The following is a 13,027-nucleotide window of genomic DNA, read 5'->3' on the forward strand; positions in this document are numbered from 1 at the left end:
GCCTAGGATACACTACCGAGATCTGAAGCCTAAGCTCTGATACCAACTGTGACGGCCCCACCTCCCCCTAAGGCGTACCAGAGGGATCAGCGGGCCGCCTGCCCGGCTCTCGCCGGGACTCAATCGTTCACTACAGTCCTCAAATGAATTACACGAATAAACCTCAAATATACATCACATGGTCCACAAATATACATCAAATGATTCCAAATCCAAAACTGTACAAGATATAGGCCATCCATTCACGTGAATAAGCACAACATGTCCTGCTTTCGCCTTGAGCCCTGTGGAGGGGATAAAATATTTTTGGGGTGAGCTAAAAGTTCAGCGAGTAACCAGAAAATCATTAATCAAATCGGTTTCACAATAGTTCATTTCAATGATGTCATATAGCAATGATATCATAAATAAAATGATAAATCCGGAAACAACTACATCATTTGCAAAACAGTAAATATGGATTATCAATAATTCAAGAAACATTTACAATGGAAAGCGATAGTAACATTCATGAAAGGATACATTCATTCTCCTGACATTTTCTCGCTCATTTGGTCATTCATTTCATTTCATTCACCCCGTCCCTGGCTTTTGGCCAGGCTCCACCAACCTACATAGGTAATACTCGAGTATACCAAACGTTCACCCAAGTTCCTAATCGCCTGACCGAGTCCGCTTCTGGCTCAAGACGACCGGTAACAAGGGGCAATGGCCAGTTCAGCCCAAAAGGCTTACATTCATGCGCAAGTAACATTTCAATCGAAAATTTCATATTTATCGAGGTCGAGTGCGATAAAGTACACACTCGTCTCGAAAACTCGTTTTGGAAATCATTATAAGCGCTTAACACATTATCAACCAAAATACAAGTCATGAAATCAAGAAATATAGCAAACAAGGCACACTCAAATGCCAGCACACATGATATGCAAGAAAACATTTCAAAAGTAACTTTGGAAACAGTTCAAAAGTAAATAATGTAAGAAACGGTTCATAAATAACTTTAGAAGTAGTTTGAGGTCACTCACCTCCACGGCTCAGAAACCATCCAGCATGTATCATTGCCTTGCTCAAATCCAAGTCTTAGATCACAAACTCAATGCAAACAAGTCCTTTAAAAGTTCGGACAGCACTTCCCCTGAATTTGCTAACTTTTCCAGCCATCATGGCTTCATTATTTCCTCAGCCAGTCCCAAAGGTACACACACAACAACAAGTTCATCCAATAGCCATTCAGCAAGCTCCAAGTAGTACTAGTGCAAGTCAAGCTAGGGGAAAAAAAACCGGAAATGAAACTTAAGCTCAAAACCAGAAAAACAGTTTTGACGTCATTTTGCGGTAATGGTACCAAAGGCTCTACGATTGTCGGATGAAGGTGCAAAACCCACCGTTTCGAAGATAAGAGATAGGGATACAACAATGTAGAAGGCCACTCAGTCCAAATCCTAGCACAACTAGGTCAAAAATGCAGAATACCACAACCTGAATCGTAATTGCAGGTTTGCAAATCACTCAATGCTGTAATTAGTCCAACTCAGTCTATACAAGTCCAAATGCATTGATTCCAAAGGCATATGGTAGCTAAGACATCCAGCTACATTTCATCAGAAGACACCAACATCTAAAACCAAAGCAATTCCAGTCAAAATGGCCAATTACAAGTGCAGTTTTCGCATTCTGATCAACCCAGAACAGCAACAGTAAAATCGACATATCTCATTTTACATTAATCCAAATGACCTAAAATTTTACAGGCACCTCAAACACATCAATACCTACAACTTTCATGTTTTAAGCAAAGTCCAATTCGGCCTCTACCCCTATGATCCAAAACCGGACAGAATAAGGGGTGATAAAACCCTAACTTTCCACAATTCAATCCAAACCCAAAATTGGTTGCAATTATCACTAATTCACACCTACTAGAGTCATTCCCCCTCATCATCAACCATCATAGATGACCACAACATCACATTCATATTAAACCAGAAAATCCTCAAAAATATAAAAACTTCACCAAATCACTTCAAATCAAGAAATAAATCACAAATATCATCACTTTAGCCACTACTAAGCATAACTTAAGCTTCATTAAGTGCAAGAGGGAATTCACACACCACTCACCTAGTAAACAAGAGAGGTAGAGAGGTTGGACACCTTAGCTCTTCAAACAAACTTCACTAAACTACCTACTAGCACCCAAGGGAGGAATTTTATGGAGTGGAATTTAGTTTAAGTATTTGTTTTTGGAAGATTGAACCAAATGGAAGCTTGAAAATTGATGAAGTTTTCTTCCTTCTTGAGCTCGAGAGAGCCGGCCATGGAGGAGTAAAAATGAGTGAATTTTGAGCAATTTTTAGGATATTTAACCTTTTGGTCAAAAAAGTCAAAAATTGGAATAGTAACTCTTAAATCCTATCCAATGATACCATGACACTTGGCACCTCATTAATGCATTCCTATCCTTTCTTTTCTCTCTCACATCAATCATTTCACACACTCTACTTATCTCTTAACACCCGATAAATTTTTCACAGTATCCGGAATTTAACCTAATTGGCCGAATTTTTTCCGAACTTTTCGCACTAGTGGGTCCCACGTCCATTATTTATCCTTAATTTTCTAAAAAACTCACCAAGGCTAGAAAAATTATCTAAAAACTATAATTACTCATAAAAATTCCTCAGGTAAATTTCCTAAGCCGGGAAATGCAGAAAACATGCTATTAAAGGAAATAAAACCCTCGGAAAAGATTAGAATTTTTACGGGTTCTCACACTCATACTTTTCGGGACGTCACACTTGTGATAGAATTTTTTATTCAAATAGAAATGATAAGTTTATGAAATGTGGCAGTGTAGTCCACATCAGTGGGTTTTAGTACTAGAGTCATTATTAGGGAAATCTACCTAGATAAATCAGATCTTATAAACCAAAATATTTTAAATGCTTGTACTTTTTCAAAAAGGTATAGGTAATAATACAAGTAGTATAATATTATAAGCACTTAGTCTTTTACCTAAATATTTGACTCGTTTATGGGAAGAAATATTTGGGATTCTTTTGATTAATGGGTAGGATTAATTGCTGATGTGCATCCTAGAAAAGTATGATTGGAATCTGATTTGACTATTTTTGTTCAAACTTGAAATTGATCTCAATTTCTATTTTGATGCAATTCAAAATTTAGTATTGCATTTGATTCGATTTTGCTATATATATGTTCCTCAATGTCGGCACCAAAGTTCAATTTGTCTTTTTAGTTTTCAATGTATGGTTTATGAACATTTTTTTCCTAATGTTGATTTAAGTCCTTTATTTAAGTTCATAAGATAGTGGAATTGACAAATGAGAAGAATTATACTTCGTATCTAGAAAGAATACATCATAAATATATTCTCACATGTAAAACCAATTAAAATACTTGTATATTATTTAATTCTTATTCTAATTTATGAGTTGCCGAATTGAATATCTTAATTGTCGAAGTTGAAGCAAAAGCAAAAGAGTGAGCTAGTATACCAGATGATTGAAAACAAAAGGTGAGTGTTATTTAGACTACTATTTTTGAAGTTTTGAGAGAATATTGTGGTTAGGACAATAAAGGAAATTGAAACCCTAGATCTCTGTTATTCTTGATTTTGATGATCACAAAACACTTTGAAATATTTATCTAATTCTCTTCAAATATAAGTGTTTTGCTTTTAAGAGAATCAGGTACAAAGGTGTCAAGGAAAGAAAATCAACTAAAAGAAGAAGCAAAAACAGGGCACTCATGTCGGACGTCCGAAAGGATGAAGAACATCAAGAAGAAAACTCTGTCGGACGCTCATGAGAAAGCATCGGACGTCCGGGAGGATCGGACGCACACTTCGGACGCATATCGATCGCGTCGGACGTCCGAAAAATTTCGCAAAGTTTTGATGACTCTCTGACGATGTTTGGACGCAGAAGCTATCGGACGATAAAATGGGACGTCCGAACGACAACTTGGCTGATTTTCGGACGATGCGTTCGGACGATGAATAAGCTGTCGGACGTCCGATAGCCCCAACGGCTAGCTGACTCTTCATCTGCTTTCTATCCGTTGGAAGTATAAATGAAACCCATTTTTTGTCTCCTTTAAATACAAACGATTCTGAACCAGGAAGTGACTTTTGCACACTTTGTTTACAAGATCTCAAGAGATATTTTAGCTAGAAAATAGTCTCCTAAGCAAGATTTGCTCTCCAAGTAGTGTGAACTTCTTGTAAGCACTTCTCTTGTGTTTGAAATTTTCAATAGTGTAGCTTGTTGAGAGTTGTCTGGGTGATAGTAAAACTTCTTAGCTTGACTAAGTGAGGTTTGGGGCAAGGAGGAAGTGATCCCTCCATTGTACATTGAGTTGATTATTTTTCATCAAAGAGAAGGTGCTCATCTTTGTGTTTGGTCTTCAAGTTTAAGAAAAGCTTGGTAGACAATCGGTTTGATACTCCATCTTATTCTTTTTGTTTAATAAAATTCTCATTGCTTATATATACTCTTATTTCTGATCAACGTTGCTCTTTTCTTTAAATTTACTTGACTGATCACTACTAGACAAGAAGGTAAATTTTATTAAAGAAAAAGTGCATAAACTCAATAAAGTATTTTTAATCAACCTAATTCACCCCCCTCTTAGATTGTCTTTGGGCCTTACAATTGGTATCAGAACTTGGTTTCCTAGAGATTAAGCTCAAGTGGCTTGGAGTAAAGATGACAACCAATCATGTCATGTTTGTTAAGGGACAATCTGTCACTAGGCCTCCCATGTTTACTGGTTCCAATTATGTTAGTTGGAAAGAAAAAATGATTATTTTTTTGCAATCCATTGATATTGAGCTATGGTTTATTGTGAATGAAGGACCGCATGATGCTAACGTTCTTGATGCAGATACAGGTTTGTTTCGACCAAAAACAAGAGCTGAGTTGAATGTTCAAGATAGAACAAATCTCACATTGAATGCCAAAGTCATGAATGTTCTTTATAGTACCTTAGACTCAAATGAATCAATTAGAGTAAAAGGATGTAAATCTGCCAAAGAAATGTGGGATAAGTTAAGAGAAATTCATGAGGGTAGTGACAACGTGAGAGAACAGAAAAAGTCTATCTTGGTCACAAAGTATGAATCATTTAAAATAGAACCCCTTGAGGATATTGACAAAATGTATTGTAGGTTCAATGACTTGATCAAAGATCTCGAGATGTTGGGCAAAGAGTACACCTTGGGAGAGAAAAACAGGAAAATTTTCAATGCGTTGGGCAAAGAATGGGAAAGTAAAGTGACTGCAATAAAGGAGGCTAAGGATTTGAATTCTGTGCCTATTGAATCTCTCATTAACTCACTAACCTCCTATGAGTTGAAGTTGAAAATCAAAGTGCAGAAGAAAGAAGACGCGAGAGCAAAGAGAAACATAGCTCTAAAGGCAGCTCAAAGTGAAGATGATCCAGCTCAGTTGGATGATGAAAACTCGGATGGTGATGACAACGATCTTGCTCTCATCACAAAAAGTTTCAAGAAAATCTTGAATAAAAGGAAGTTTAGAAGGGGAGGACCTAGCAATCAATTCCAGAATCAATATTCAAATGTAAGGAACAAAAGAAAACAAGAATTCAACAAGAAACAATTGGACAAATGCTACGAATGTTGACAGCCTGGACACTACGCAAACGAATGCTCCCTGAAGAAAAAGAAAGATGGAAAAGCTGATCGAAAATCAAGGTTCAACAACTTCCAGATTACATGGAATGAATATAACTCCGAAGGCGAAATTGAAGAAGAAGAAGAATCAGCTCAAATGGCCTTCATGGCTATTGCAGATAATGAGATAACTTCAATACACTCTCAATCTGAAAGTGATGATGATCTTGAATCCTTTGTTGAAAAATTGCATATTGCCTTGAAGGAATCTTATGATAAAAACAAGCAGCTAAAACAGAAAATTATTTTTCTCATTCAAGAAAATGCAAGTCTTTTTCAACAAAATAAACAACTAAACGCTGACAATGAGAGCCTTGTAAGAGCTGGATTTGATGTTCAAAATGAACTTGATAGAAAGACAAGTGTTTGTAAAATGCTAAAGAAAAGACATGGTGATTTGAATAAAAGGACGGACAATTTGGATAAGACCTTAAAAGTTAGAAAACAAAATTATCTCAAAAAGAACATGTCAACCACCTTTCTTACTGCTCATGAAAGAACATTAGCACATAACAAAAATGCACATGATTTCACAACATATAGGAGTGGATTAAGATTTATCAAACTATTACATGTTAAAGACTCTTCCATTATGTGTAGTTTTTATTGTCAAAGAGGGCATTTGAAAGGAGATTGTTATGTGAAAAGAAATCTGAACAAAGGAATGAGATGCATGTGGTTAGCTAGACACAATGCTAACTATTGTGGACCCAAAAGTTAAAGGATACCAAACACTCTCTCTTTTCAGGGAAAAGACTCAAACAAGTCCAAATAGTTCATTAATAGTGGCTGTTCAAGGCATATGACCGGTGATCCTTTTTTGTTCATAAAGTTAAAATCAAAATCAAGTGGAAAGGTGACATTTGGTGATGACGTGAAAGCTAAGACAATTGGAATAGGTGATGTTGGTAAGGATGGTGAAACTTTTGTTCATAATGTGCTCTTAGTTGATAACTTAGATTATAACTTGCTTAGTGTTAGTCAATTATGTGATAAAGACTTGAATGTGTTGTTCAAAAAGCATGAATGCATTGTGTTTGACTCTAAATATAATGTTATGTTCAAAGGTAAGAGGTTTAACGATATTTATATTGTTGTTCTTGATAAACTTGATTCATCTAGCTTCTAATGTCTTAAAGCTTCAAATGAAGATCCTTGGTTGTGACATAGGAGACTTTGTCATTTTAACATGGAATTACTAAAGAAAATTTCGAAAAAGGAGTTGGTTAGAGACTTGCCAAAAATCAGTTTTGAAAAAGACAAAATTTGTGATGCATGTCAATTTGGGAAGCAAACAAAAATTTCCTTTAAATCAAAGAGTGTGTATCAACTTCTAAACCTTTGGAACTCTTGCATCTTGATTTAATTGGTCCTACTCAAATTACTAGCTTGAGAGGTAAGAGATATTGTTTTGTGATTGTTGATGATTATTCTAGATATACTTGGGTGATATTCCTTGCTCATAAAGATGATGCCTTCAAGAATTTTACTTCATTGTTTGCTAAAGTGTAAAATCTGCTTGGTTTAAAAATTGTTAGGATTAGAAGTGATAATGGGACGGAATTCAAGTTTTGTGGTTTTTCAGAATTTTGTGATCATAATGGCATGACACATGAGTTTTCTATTGCAAGGACTCCACAACAAAATGGTGTTGTAGAAAGGAAAAATAGGACATTCCAAGAGGCTGCTAGAACTATGTTGAGTGAATGTAATTTGCCAAAATATATTTGGGTTGGAGCTGTAAATACCGCATGTTATGTGATGAATAGAATCCTCTTGAGACCTATTTTGAATAAAACATTTTATGAACTAATTTTTGATAAAAAAAACCTACGGTTGGATATTTCAAAGTTTTTTGTTGTAAATGTTTTATTTTGAATTTAAAGGAACATCTTGGTAAGTTTGAAAAAAAAATCTGATGAAAGAATATTTTTGGGGTATTGTGAGAACAAAAGAGGATATAGAGTCTTTAATAGAAGAACTCTTGTGATAAAAGAAGCTATACACATAACATTTGATGAAACTAATGATGATAATTCCAAAAGTTCGTGTGAGGATGATGATGTAGGTGTTCGTGAAGGAATGAAAAAGCTAACAATTGGTGATGAAGGAAACTCTAAATCGGAAGCAAAAGAAATGGAGGATGAAACTCATGAAGATCAAGAAAAGGAAGATGAAGACAAGAATGATGATTCATTCAAAGACCTTCCCAAAGCTTGGAAATTTAGCCAAAATCATCCAAGAGAACTTATAATTGGTGATCCATCCGAGAAGATAAAGACTCGTTTCTCATCTAAGAAATTGATAGACAATTTTGCTTTAGTCTCTCTTTTTGAACCTAAAAATATCAAAGATGCCTTAAAGGATGAAAACTGGATTTTGGCAATGCAAGAGGAACTTAATCAATTTGAGAGAAATAAGGTTTGGACACTAGTTGATAGACCTCAAAATTAACCTATCATTAGCACGAAGTGGATATTCAAAAATAAGTTGGATGATAAAGGTGTAGTTGTAAGAAATAAAATTAGATTAGTTGCTAAAGGATATGCACAAGAAGAAGGAATTGATTTTGATGAAACATTTGCTCCCGTAGCCAGATTACAATCGATTAGAATGCTTCTTGCTTTTGCTTGCTTCAAAGGTTTCAAATTGTTTCAAATGGATGTTAAAAGTGCCTTTTTAAATGGTTTTATTGATCAAGAAATATATGTGGATCAACCACCCAATTTTGAAAATACAAAATTTTCAAGTCATGTGTTTAAACTTTCAAAAGCATTATATGGACTAAAACAAGCTCCAAGAGCTTGATATGAAAGATTGAGTGGTTTCTTGATTGAAAATGGTTTCAAAAGAGGAATTGTGGATACCACACTTTTTACTAAGTAAGTGTTAAATGATCTTCTTATTATGCAAATATATGTAGATGATATTATTTTTGGTGTTACTAATGAGTATCTATGCAAGAATTTTTCCACCATTATGCAAAGTGAATTTGAAATGAGTATGATGGGAGAATTAAATTTCTTCCTTGGGCTTCAAATATATCAAGCCCTAGAGGGAATTTTTATAAATCAAACAAAATACACCAAGGAATTGCTGAAAAGATTTGGCATGGAGGACTCAAAGTAAGTTGGAACTCCAATGTGTACTTCTACAAAACTTGACAAAGATGAAGAAGGTAAACATGTGGATGAAAAGCACTATAGAGGTATGATTGGAAGTCTACTCTATTTAACCGCAAGCAGACCCGATATTATGTTTGTTGTTTGCTTGTGTGCTAGATTTCAATTTTGTCCAAAAGAATCACATTTGAACGCTGTTAAAAGGATTTTTAGGTATTTGAAAGGTACATTAGACTATGGTTTTTGGTATGCTAGATCTTGTGAATTTGCTCTATATGGATATTCAGATGCGGATTTTGGTGGTTGTCGTGTGGACAAAAAAAGTACTAGTGGAACTTGTCACTTTCTTGGTAATTGCTTAGTTTCTTGGTTTAGCAAAAAACAAAATGCAATCTCTTTGTCTACAACCGAAACGGAATATATTGCCGCTAGTGCATGTAGTGCTCAACTTTTATGGATGAAGCATACCTTGAATGATTTTGGATTGTTATATGACTGCATGCCTATATTCTGTGATAATACTAGTGCTATCAATTTGACCAAAAATCCAATTCAGCATTCTAGGACAAAACATATAGATATAAAGCACCACTTTATTCGCGATCTTGTTCAAAAAGGTGAAGTTTGTGTGAATTATGTTTGTTCTAAAGATCAAATTGCTGATATTTTTACAAAAGCTTTGCCATTGGATCAATTCATTCATCTAAAATCAAAATTAGGGATAATCGAAAAATCATCTTAAAAATTTTTCTTCAAAGCTTTCGGACGTCCGAAAGAAGATGAACGGACGTCCGATAATATTTTTCTGCTATTTTCCCAGAAAGCACCTGTTTGGACGAAACTGTCGGACACACGACTTCGTTCGACCGTCCGACAGTGCAACGGTACACTTTTTAAAGTAACTTCCCTCCTCATTTGCTTCAGACCCTTCTTCTTCTCTTTTCTCTCGGATGAAAAACTGTCTCTCCTTTCACTTTCAATTCATGCTATTCTGAAGCACTCATTCCAAAATTGACTCAACCAACAATTTTCCCTGATCATTGCGAGTTCATTTTCCTGATCTTTTCACCAAATCTTATCACATTTTAACAGTTCCCAAAATTTTCTCAAAACCCTATTTTCTCATAGCCATTATGTTCAATCATCTTCAAGGCTAGTTTACCCCAAAATTCTTGTGTGATTCGCTCCCATACTACTTTGTGCAGCATTAGCATCATACATCTCACACATTTCAAACAATGGTGAATCTAAGAGGAGGAAAAGTGACTGCCGGACGCAAATACACACTCAGGGATGAGGATGCTGATTCTCCTAGGGCCAAAAGATCCTCCAAACGCGTCAAAAAGGAAGCTGTAAAGGCTCAAACTTCACAGCTTTCCTCTCAGCCTGAATCCGAACAAAGGACTACATCTCAACCGCCCTCCCAATCAACCACAGTCTCCCCATTCTTTGATGATGCTGCCAAAGAAAAACACTCCTGGATATCCCTAAAAAGTTTCATTCCTCAACGTACCATAAATTCCTCTGAATTTCGCAAGATATGTTTAGAGTCCATTCTGCGTCTCTTTGAATTCCAGAAATTGTCACATATCATTTCCATGCCTAACGTTTATTACCCTGAAATGCTATATTAATTCTTTGCCAATCTTAGGAAAGGCACTGACCACACTGAAATTATGTACAGGGTAAATGTGGTAAATTTAGTGTTTGATTCTGAGATTGTGAATGCTGTTTTAAATACTGTTATTGAACCAGGATGCAAAAGTAAAATTGCCAATTTCTTTTCTTATGAAGAGCATCCCACTGCTGATAATCACTTTGATAGTGCTAAAATGTTGTCTTATTTTCAGAAGAAGTTTTCTGCCCCTGCTGATACAAAACTAAATGACCTCGCTCCTGTGAATCTTATTGCTTTCTCAATCATTTCAAATTTGCTTGTGCCTACTGATAGTCATAGGACAGATGCCAATAAAATGGAGCTGTATCTTTTTTATTATTTTCGAGAAAAAATTCGCATTGACTTTGGCTTTGTCATGTGCAAGTTTTTACTTCGCTTTACCACTGATTCTCATAGAAAACTGTCTTTTGAAAAATTTCTTCACAAGATTTTTTAGTTTTACAAAGTACCCATCCTTGGTGTTTGTCCCAAAGAAACGTTTTCTTCTGCCTTTACTAAGGCTTATTTTGAACGCAAGAATCTTGTCTTTAGGGATAATATGTGGGTTTATAAGGGGGCCACGTCTAATGAATCTAGATCTAAGGCTGCACATGATCCCCTTCACACTTCATCCTCTGTTGCACTGACCTCTATTCATCCTAGGAAGACTGCCACTATGGCATCTTCTTCTTCAAATTCTGAAGTGATTGAGCTCCTTCGAGATCTTAAACAACATGTTCTACTTCTTGAACATGGTCTCATGCTCACCATGTCATCCGAGCAACAAGCAAACTTCCTGGATAAAAAGAATCTTCTCTTTCCCCCACCTGTGGTTGAGGAAGTTCCTCATAGCAAAGAGCCACGCTCTATTGATCCAAGTTCATCAGCTCCTATTCGCTCTATGAGTCCTGCTCCCATCGACCTCACCTCTACTCCCGTGGCATCTCATGATTCTTCCACATCTGACAAAGGCAAGAAACCAGTTGGTGAAGATGCCGAAGATGATGAAGACACTGAGGAAGAGGATTTCTCTCAGTATCTGCTTACTCGAAGGACGCCTGGGTCCACTTAGTTTACCATTTAGGATCACTAGCCCTATTAGAATCATTTGCATTTTGTTTAACTGTTTTTTATTTGCTGGATGTTAGATGGTTGCCTCGGGCTTTTTTGTTTCTTTGATTCTGGTGCCTGTAATGTTCAAAACTGGATATGTGGATGTGTCAGGCCCGAAAACAACCCTTTTCTAGGCAACCACATAATGGAGCAGTTGATAAGAAAGTACAAGTGCTTGTGAGTAGAAGAGATAAATAATTTAAAGATCATAAATGTAACAATAAGTAAAAGGAAAGAATTGCAAACCAATTAACTACCCAGCTCCTCTTGAGCTTCAAACAAGCTACTTCAAATTGATGAATTACAATCACTCTTGTGTACAAAGGAAGGTTCGCCTCCTCTTTGTCCCGAACTCCCTAGGTCAAGCCAGGACGTTTTACTATCCCTCAGGATAACCCTCACAGAGCTACACTCATGAAGTATTCACTCACAAATGAAAAGCTTACAATGAACCTCACACCAGTAAGACTACAAATCTTCTTTGAAGAGTATTTTCTCACTAAAATCTATCTAGATCTTTTGTATCTTCAGTGTGCCAAAATTGTTTGAAATGTCTGACCAACCACTATTTATATAGGACCAGGAAAGTGCCTCATTATAGCACATAACACATAAGTATGATATCTAGATGCAAGACCTAGGAAAGCGGTAACACATAACACATAGACATGCAAAACACACATAAGGCAAATAAAGCAAATAAATCCCTAACTATTACATTCGGGGGAAGCCTACTATAATCTAAGAGGGGGAAAAGGACTTATAAAAGTAAATCCTAACTATTACTTTGACTAGCTAAGACATATCTTCAAGAGAGGCGCCAAAACCTAGCTATTACAAATTGGGGTTCAAATGCCCTCAAATGAATTGCCAATTTAAAGAAAGCGAAATAAAAGAAAGCGAAACAGGCAATTAAACATAAAATGAAAAGCGAATTAAAGCATGCATATTCGCACAAAACACATAGGAGCACGTAGGAGAAACAAAATCAAGGAGATAGAGGTTACCTCCCTTGCAATGGTAATGAAATGAAGGAAATATTAGATTCAAAACAATAAAAGGGTCAAGGCACCAATTAAATAGTAAATAATCATGAAATTGAATCAATTAAATCATATAAACAACCCACATTCAAGAAGTCAAAAGAAGAAAGGACTTGATTGCAAAATTTAACAAAGCTTTGGGGTCAAAATTAAAGAAAAATAAAGTTTAGGGACTCATTTGCAATTAAAGTAAGGACTCAATTGAAAGAAATGGAAAGTTTTCAGGGTTTTAGTACAATTAAAGAAAAGTATAAGCACCATTTTGCAAATTCGCTTCTGGTCTTGACAACCCAACAGGCCACTTGAACCATTTTGCATCTTATTTGGGCCAGAAGCCCCTTAAGCCCAACTGAAAACCCTAAAAAAGCAAGCA

This window comes from Coffea arabica, chromosome 5c, assembly GCF_036785885.1.
Source record: "Coffea arabica cultivar ET-39 chromosome 5c, Coffea Arabica ET-39 HiFi, whole genome shotgun sequence".
Classification (NCBI taxonomy): Eukaryota; Viridiplantae; Streptophyta; class Magnoliopsida; order Gentianales; family Rubiaceae; genus Coffea; species Coffea arabica.